The 8831-nt window shown below is 39.8% G+C and overlaps 1 non-coding gene across 1 annotated transcript; it reads right to left on the bottom strand.

Annotated features, from left to right (window-relative positions):
* Window positions 1–3137: 3137 nt before the first annotated feature.
* LOC148576400 (small nucleolar RNA R71) lies at window positions 3138–3241 on the bottom strand. The gene has a single exon (XR_015903720.1). It is a non-coding gene; the product is annotated as a small nucleolar RNA R71 (small nucleolar RNA).
* Window positions 3242–8831: the final 5590 nt, after the last annotated feature.

Below are 8831 nucleotides of genomic sequence, written 5' to 3'. Positions count from 1 at the left end.
TATTGTTCTTCTATTCAATTCAGCTTGTTCTTGTTCTAAGATATCACTTGTTCTTCAACTTGATGAATGTGATGATCCGTGACACTCATCATCATTCTCACCTATGAACGTGTGCCTGACAAACACCTCCGTTCTACCTTCGATTGAGTGTTTATCTCTTGGATTCCTTAATCAGAATCTTCGTGGTATAAGCTAGAATTGATGGCGGCATTCTTGAGAATCCGGAAGGTCTAAACCTTGTCTGTGGTATTCTGAGTAGGATTCAAGGATTGAATGACTGTGACGAGCTTTAAACTCATGATTGTGGGGCGTTAGTGACAAACGCAAAAGAATCACTGGATTCTATTCCGACATGATCGAGAACCGACAGATGAATAGACGTGTTGTGACAGAGTGCGTTGAACATTTTCACTGAGAGGACGGGATTGTAGCCACTGACAACGGTGATGCCCAACATACAGCTTGCCATGGAAAGGAGTAAGAAGGATTGGATGAAGACAGTAGGAAAGCAGAGAGACGGAAGGGACAAAGCATCTTCATACGCTTATCTGAAATTCTCACCAATGAATTACATAAGTATCTCTATCTTTATTTTATGTTTTATTTATCTTTTAATCATTCATCATCCATAACCATTTGAATCCGCCTGACTTAGATTTACAAGATGACCATAGCTTGCTTCATACCAACAATCTCCGTGGGATCGACCCTTACTCGCGTAAGGTTTATTACTTGGACGACCCAGTGCACTTGCTGGTTAGTTGTGCGAAGTTGTGATAAAGAATTGAGATTACAATTGTGCGTACCATGTTGATGGCACCATTGATGATCACAATTTCGTGCACCAAGTTTTTGGCGCCGTTGCCGGGGATTGTTCGAGTTTGGACAACTGACGGTTCATCTTGTTGCTTAGATTAGGTACTTTTCCTTTTTATTTTTCGAAAAAAAAAATTTTCAAAAATACAAAAAGATTTTCTATTTTGTTCTTCAGAGTTTTTAAGAATGAATTCTAGAGTTTAATGATGATCTGTTGAAGTCTGGCTGGCTGTGAAGCCATGTCTAATCTTATTGGACCGAGGTTTCAACTTATCATCACAAGAGCTTGTTGATTTCTATCAATTTTGCTGTTGTTAGCAATGATTTGCTAAAGCTTGGCTGGCCATTGGCCATGTCTAGTGTTTTGGACCGGAGCTTTCATTGAAAGCTTGGCTGGCTAGTAAGCCATGTCTAATTCCTGGACCGGAGTCTTAGACTAGCATTGTAATGATTCCTGGAATTCTTATTAAAAGTTTTGATTCTCTTTATTTTCTTCTCTATATAATTCTCGAAAATCACAAAAAAATTTTTAAAACCATAAAAACCAAAAATATTTTATGTTTCTTGTTTGAGTCTAGTATTAATTTTTAAGTTTGGTGTCAATTGCATGTTTCTATTTTTCTTGCATTTTTCGAAAATTACATGCATGTGTCTTCATTTATCTTCAAGTTGTTCTTGATGATTTCCTTGCTCTGATCTTTAAATTCTCTTGTTTAGTGTGTTTTGTTGTTTCTCATATGCATTCTCAATTTGCTAGTGTCTCCTATATGAAAATTTTTAAGTTTGGTGTCCTGCATGCATTGTTTATTTGATCTTAGTTGCATTTTTATTGTTTCTCATCATCGAAAAATTCAAAAATATTTTTCAAAACTATGTCTTTTCAAGTCAATAATACAGAGAATTGAAGATTCAGAACATTCAGCAGAGGAATCAAACAGAAAAAGCTGGGCGTTCAAAACGCCCAGTGAAGAAGGAAAACTGGTGTTTAAACGCCAGCCAGGGTACCTGGCTGGGCGTTTAACGCCCAAAAAGGTAGAGATTTGGGCGTTAAACGCCAGAATGGGCACCATTCTGGGCGTTTAACACCAGGATGACACTAGAGGGAAGATTTTGTTTTTAATTCACATTTTTTTCAAGTTTTCATTTTTTTCAAAATCAAATCTTTTTCAAATCATATCTTTTCAATCATATCTCTTTCAAAATCAATTTCTTTCTATTTCATATTTATTTTTACCATTTTCAAAAATCCCTGCTTCAATTCAAGATTTACTTCAAAAATTTTCAAGTTGTTACTTGCCTATTAAGAAAGGATCAAATTTTAAATTTTAGAATCATATCTTTTAATTTCTTGATAGTCAAGTAATCAACTTTAATTTTAAAAATTTTCTTTTTCTAAATTGATTTTCAATCATATCTTTTCAAACATATCTTTTCAATCACATATTTTTCAAAATAGTTTTCAATCATATCTTTTTCTAATTTCAAAATCTTTTTAAAAAAAAAACACTTTATTTCTTTCCCAACTCTAATTTTCGAAAATCATTCTTCAATTTTTCAAAATTATTTCAAAATCTTTTACTTTAATTCTTCCCCTCTTCTTACATCCTTCTATTTAAGGACTAACACTCCTCCATTATCAATAATTCGAATTTTATCTCTCTTGATAAGTTTGAATTCTTCTACCTCCTCCTTCTATTCTTCTTTTCCTCTGACACCTCAAGGAATCTCTATACTGTGACATAGAGGATTCCATACTTTCTTGTTCTCTTCTCTTTCATATGAGCAGGAGCAAAGACAAAGGCATTCTTGTTGAGGCTGATCCTGAACCTGAAAGGACCTTAAAGCGAAAGCTAAGAGAAGCTAAGGCACAACTCTCTGTAGAGGACCTAGCAGAAATCTTCAAACTAGAAGAAGACATGGCAGCCGAAAACAACAACAATGCCAACAATGCAAGGAAGGTGCTGGGTGACTTTACTTCACCTACTCCCGACTTCTATGGGAGAAGCATCTCTATCCCTGCCATTAGAGCAAACAACTTTGAGCTTAAGCCTCAATTAGTTTCTCTGATGCAACAGAATTGCAAGTTTCATGGACTTCCATTAGAAGATCCTCATCAGTTTTTAGCTGAATTCTTGCAAATCTGTGACACTGTCAAGACCAATGGGGTTGACTCTGAGGTCTATAGACTTATGCTATTCCCTTTTGCTGTAAGAGACAGAGCTAGGATATGGTTGGATTCACAACCTAAGGAAAGCCTGAACTCTTGGGAAAAGCTAGTCAATGCCTTCTTGGCAAAGTTCTTTCCACCTCAAAAATTGAGTAAGCTTAGAGTGGAAGTCCAAACCTTCAGACAGAAGGAAGGTGAATCCTTCTATGAAGCTTGGGAAAGATACAAACAATTGATCAGAGAGTGTCCTTCTGACATACTTTCTGAATGGAGCATCATAGGTATCTTCTATGATGGTCTGTCTGAACTGTCCAAGATGTCATTGGACAGCTCTGCTGGAGGATCTCTTCATCTGAAGAAGACGCCTGCAGAAGCTCAGGAACTCATTGAAATGGTTTCAAATAACCAATTTATGTACACTTCTGAGAGGAATCCTGTGAATAATGGGACAAGTCAGAAGAAAGTAGTTCTTGAGATTGATACTCTGAATGCCATATTGGCTTAGAACAAAATATTGACTCAGCAAGTCAATATGATTTCTCAAAGTCTGTCTGGAATGCAAGCTGCACCAAGCAGTACTAAGGACGCTTCATCTGAAGAAGAAGCCTATGATCCTGAGAACCCATCAATGGAAGAGGTGAATTACATGGGTGAACCCTATGGAAACACCTACAATCCTTCATGGAGAAACCATCCAAATCTCTCATGGAAGGACCAACAGAGGCCTCAACAAGGCTTCAACAACAACAATGGTGGAAGAAACAGGTTTAGCAATGGCAAGCCTTTTCCATCATCTTCTCAGCAGCAGACAGAGAACTCTAACCAGAACCACTCTGACTTAGCAACCATGGTCTCTGATCTAATTAAAACCACTCAGAGTTTCATGACTGAAACAAGGTCCTCCATTAGAAATTTGGAGGCACAAGTGGGTCAGCTGAGCAAGAAAGTTACTGAACTCCCTCCTAGTACTCTTCCAAGCAATACAGAAGAAAACCCAAAAGGAGAGTGCAAGGCCATAAACACAATCAACACGGCCGAATTTGGAGAGGAGGAAGAGGCAGTGATCGCCACTGAGGAAGACCTCAATGGACGTCCACTGGGCTCCAATGAGTTCCCTAATGAGGAGCCATGGGAATCTGAGGCTCACACTGAGACCATAGAGATTCCATTGGATTTACTTCTGCCATTCATGAGCTCTGATGAGTATTCTTCCTCTGAAGAGGATGAAGATGTCACTGAAGAGCAAGTTGCTAAGTACCTTGGAGCAATCATGAAGCTAAATGACAAGTTATTTGGTAATGAGACTTGGGAGGATGAACCCCCTTTGCTCACCAAAGAACTGGATGACTTGACTAGGCAGAGATTACCTCAAAAGAGACAGGATCCGGGGAAGTTTTCAATACCTTGTACCATAGACACCATGACCTTTGAGAAGGCTCTGTGTGACCTAGGGTCAAGTGTAAACCTCATGCCTCTCTCTGTAATGGAGAAGCTAGGGATCCTTGAGGTACAAGCTATAATAATCTCGCTAGAGATGGCAGACAATTCAAGAAAACAAGCTTATGGACTTGTAGAGGATGTCTTGGTAAAGGTTGGAGACCACTACATCCCTGCTGATTTCATAGTCCTAGAGACTGGGAAGTGCATGGATGAATCCATCATCCTTGGCAGACCCTTCCTAGCCACAGCAAAGGCTGTGATTGATGTTGACAGAGGAGAATTGATCATTCAAGTGAATGAAGAATCCCTTGTGTTTAAGGCTCAAGGATATCCCTCTGTAACCATGGAGAGGAAGCATGAAGAGCTTCTCTCAAAACAGAGTCAAACAGAGCCCCCACAGTCAAACTCTAAGTTTGGTGTTGGGAGGCCACAACCAAACTCTAAGTTTGGTGTTGAACCCCCACATTCAAACTCTAAGTTTGGTGTTGGGAGGTTCCAACATTGCTCTGAACATCTGTGAGGCTCCATGAGAGCCCACTGTCAAGCTACTGACATTAAAGAAGCGCTTGTTGGGAGGCAACCCAATGTTATATCTATCTATTTTTCATTGTTATTTTATGTTTTCTGTAGGTTGATGATCATGTGAAGTCACAAAAACAATTGAAAAAGCAAAAACAGAATGAAAAACAGAGAAAAAAATAGCACACCCTGGAGGAAAACCTTGCTGGCGTTTAAACGCCAGTAAGGGCAGCAAATGGGCGTTTAACGCCCAGTCTGGCACCATTCTGGGCGTTTAACGCCAGAAAGGGGCACCAGACTGGCGTTTAATGCCAGGAATGGGCAAGGAGCTGGCGTTAAACGCCAGAAAAGGGCAGCAGCCCGGCGTTTAATGCCAGAATTGGCAGAAAGGGCATTTTTGCACGCCACTCGGTGTAGGGATGAGCTATCCTTGACACCTCAGGATCTGTGGACCCCACAGGATGCCCATATACCCCACCACTCTCTCTCTTCTTCACCCATTCACCAATCACCTCAATAACTCTTCCCCAAAAACCCTCTCACCCTATACAAACCCATCTTCACTCCTTCATTTTTACACAACCTTAACACCACTTCTCCCCCTTGGCCGAACCATAAAGCCTCCTCTATCTCCACTATTTTTCTTCTTCTTCTACTCTTCTCTTTCTTCTTTTGCTCGAGGACGAGCAAACCTTCTAAGTTTGGTGTGGTAAAAGCGTTGCTTTTTGTTTTTCCATAACCATTTATGGCACCTAAGGCCGGAGAAACCTCTAGAAAGAGGAAAGGAAAGGCAAAAGCTTCCACCTCCGAGTCATGAGAGATGGAGAGATTCCTCTCAAGGGTGCATCAAGACCACTTCTATGAAGTTGTGGCCATGAAGAAGGTGATCCCCGAGGTCCCTTTCAAACTCAAAAAGAGTGAATATCCGGAAATCCGATATGAGATCCGAAGAAGAGGTTGGAAAGTTCTTACCAACCCCATTCAACAAGTCGGGATCTTAATGGTTCAAGAGTTCTATGCCAATGCATGGATCACCAAGAACCATGATCAAAGTGTGAACCCGGACCCAAAGAATTGGCTTACAATGGTTCGGGGGAAACGCTTAGACTTTAGTCCGGAAAATGTAAGGTTGGCATTCAACTTGCCCATGATGCAAGGAGATGAACACCCCTACACTAGAAGGGTCAACTTTGATCAAAGGTTGGACCAAGTCCTCATAGACATTTGTGAAGAGGGCGCTCAATGGAAGAGAGATTCAAGAGGAAAGCCGGTTCATTTAAGAAGGCATGACCTCAAGCCCGTGGCTAGGGGATGGTTGGAGTTTATCCAATGTTCAATTATTCCCACTAGCAACTGGTCCGAAGCTACTATAGACCGGGCCATCATGATTCATAGCATCATGATTGGAGAGGAAGTAGAAGTTCATGAGGTTATATCCCAAGAACTCTATAAGGTGGCGGACAAGTCCTCTACCTCGACAAGGTTAGCCTTCCCTCATCTCATTTGTCACCTCTGTAATTCAGTTGGAATTAACATAGAGGGAGACATCCTCATTGATGAGGACAAACCCATCACTAAGAAAAGGATGGAGCAAACAAGAGATCCCACTCATGGACATAGCATGAGGAAATTCCTCATCATGAAATCCCTGAGATGCCTCAAGGGATGCACTTTCTCCCACAAAACTATTGGGAGTAAATCAACACTTTCCTAGGAGAATTGAGTTCCAACATGGGACAACTAAGGGTGGAGCACCAAGAACATTCCATCCTCCTCCATGAAATTAGAGAAGATCAAAGAATCATGAGAGAGGAGCAACAAAGGCAAGGAAGAGACATTGAGGAGCTCAAGAACTCCATAAGATCTTCAAGAGGAAGAACAAGCCGCCATCACTAAGGTGGACCCGTTCTTTAATCTCCTTGTTCTTTACTTTCCTGTTTTTCGAATTTTTTATGCTTATGTTTATCTATGTTTGTGTCTTATGATCATTAGTGTCTTAGTGTCTATGCCTTAAAGCTATGAGTGTCCTATGAATCCATCACCTTTCTTAAATGAAAAATATTTTTAATGGAAAAAGAAAAAGAAGTGCATGAATTTCAAATTTTAAAACAGTTTAATTATCTTGATGTGGTGGCAATGCTATTGTTTTTCTGAATGAATGCTTGAACAGTGCATATTTTTGAATTTGATTGTTTATGAATGTTAAAATTGTTGGCTCTTGAAAGAATGAAAGGAAAAGGAGAAATGTTATCTGATGATCTGAAAAATCATAAAATTGATTCTTGAAGCAAGAAAAAGCAGTGAAAAGCTTGCAGAAAAAAAAAGAGATATATGCAAAAAAAAAGGAGAAAAAGCAAGCAGAAAAAGCCAATACCCCTTTAAACCAAAAGGCAAGGGTGATAAAAAGGATCCAAGGCTTTGAGCATCAGTGGATAGGAGGGCCCACAGGAATAAAATCCTGGCCTAAGCGGCTAAAACAAGCTGTCCCTAACCATGTGCTTGTGGCGTGAAGGTGTCAAGTGAAAACTTGAGACTGAGCGGTTAAAGTTGAGGTCCAAAGCAAAAAGAAGAGTGTGCTTAAGAACCCTGGACACCTCTAATTGGGGACTCTAGCAAAGCTGAGTCACAATCTAAAAAGGTTCACCCAGTTATGTGTCTGTGGCATTTATGTATCCGGTGGTAATACTGGAAAACAAAGTGCTTAGGGCCACGGCCAAGACTCATAAAGTAACTGTGTTCAAGAATCAACATACTTAACTAGGAGAGTCAGTAACACTATCTGGATTCTGAGTTCCTATAGATGCCAATCATTCTGAACTTCAAAGGATAAAGTGAGATGCCAAAACTGTTCAGAAGCAAAAAGGTAAAAGCCCCGCTCATCTAATTAATACAGATCTTCATAGATATTTTTTGAATTCATTGTATATTCTCTTCTTTTTATCCTATTTTATTTTCAGTTGCTTGGGGACAAGCAACAATTTAAGTTTGGTGTTGTGATGAGCGGATAATTTATACGCTTTTTGGCATTGTTTTTAGTATGTTTTTAGCATGTTTTAGTTAGTTTTTATTATATTTTTATTAGTCTTTATTTAAAATTCACTTTTCTGGACTTTACTATGAGTTTGTGTGTTTTTTTGTGATTTCAGATATTTTCTGGCTGAAATTGAGGGACCTGAGCAAAAATCTGATTTAGAGGTTGAAAAGGACTGCAGATGCTGTTGGATTCTGACCTCCCTGCACTCGAAGTGGATTTTCTGGATCTACAGAAGCCCAATTGGCGCGCTCTCAATTGCGTTGGAAAGTAAACATCCAGGGCTTTCCAGAAATATATAATAGTCCATACTTTGCTCAGGATTTGATGGCCCAAACTGGCGTTCAAAGTAAGCATCAGAATTCCCAGCGTTAAATGCCGGACCTGGCACCAAAGTGGGAGTTAAACGCCCAAACTGGCACAAAAGCTGGCGTTTAACTCTAGGAAAAGTCTCTACACGAAAATGCTTCAATGCTCAGCCCAAACACACACCAAGTGGGCCCGAAAGTGGATATTTACGTCATTTACTCATTTTTGTAAACCCTAAGCTACTAGTTCTCTATAAATAGGACCTTTTGCTATTGTATTTGGCGGCTAATCTTTGAGTAGTTCTATGCTACCTTAGATCACGTTTTGAGGCTGGCCTCATGGCCATGCCTAGACTATGTTCTTATGTATTTTCAATGGTGGAGTTTCTACACACCATAGATTAAGGTGTGGAGATCTGCTGTACCTCGAGTATCAATGCAATTACTATTGTTCTTCTATTCAATTCAGCTTGTTCTTGTTCTAAGATATCACTTGTTCTTCAACTTGATGAATGTGATGATCTGTGACACTCATCATCATTCTCACCTA

The sequence above is a fragment of the Arachis ipaensis genome, chromosome B1, assembly GCF_059453495.1.
Source record: "Arachis ipaensis isolate K30076 ecotype BB chromosome B1, ASM5945349v1, whole genome shotgun sequence".
In the NCBI taxonomy this organism is placed as follows: domain Eukaryota; kingdom Viridiplantae; phylum Streptophyta; class Magnoliopsida; order Fabales; family Fabaceae; genus Arachis; species Arachis ipaensis.
Note: the sequence above shows the minus strand (reverse complement) of the source record. Positions and strands in the feature narration are given on the sequence as shown.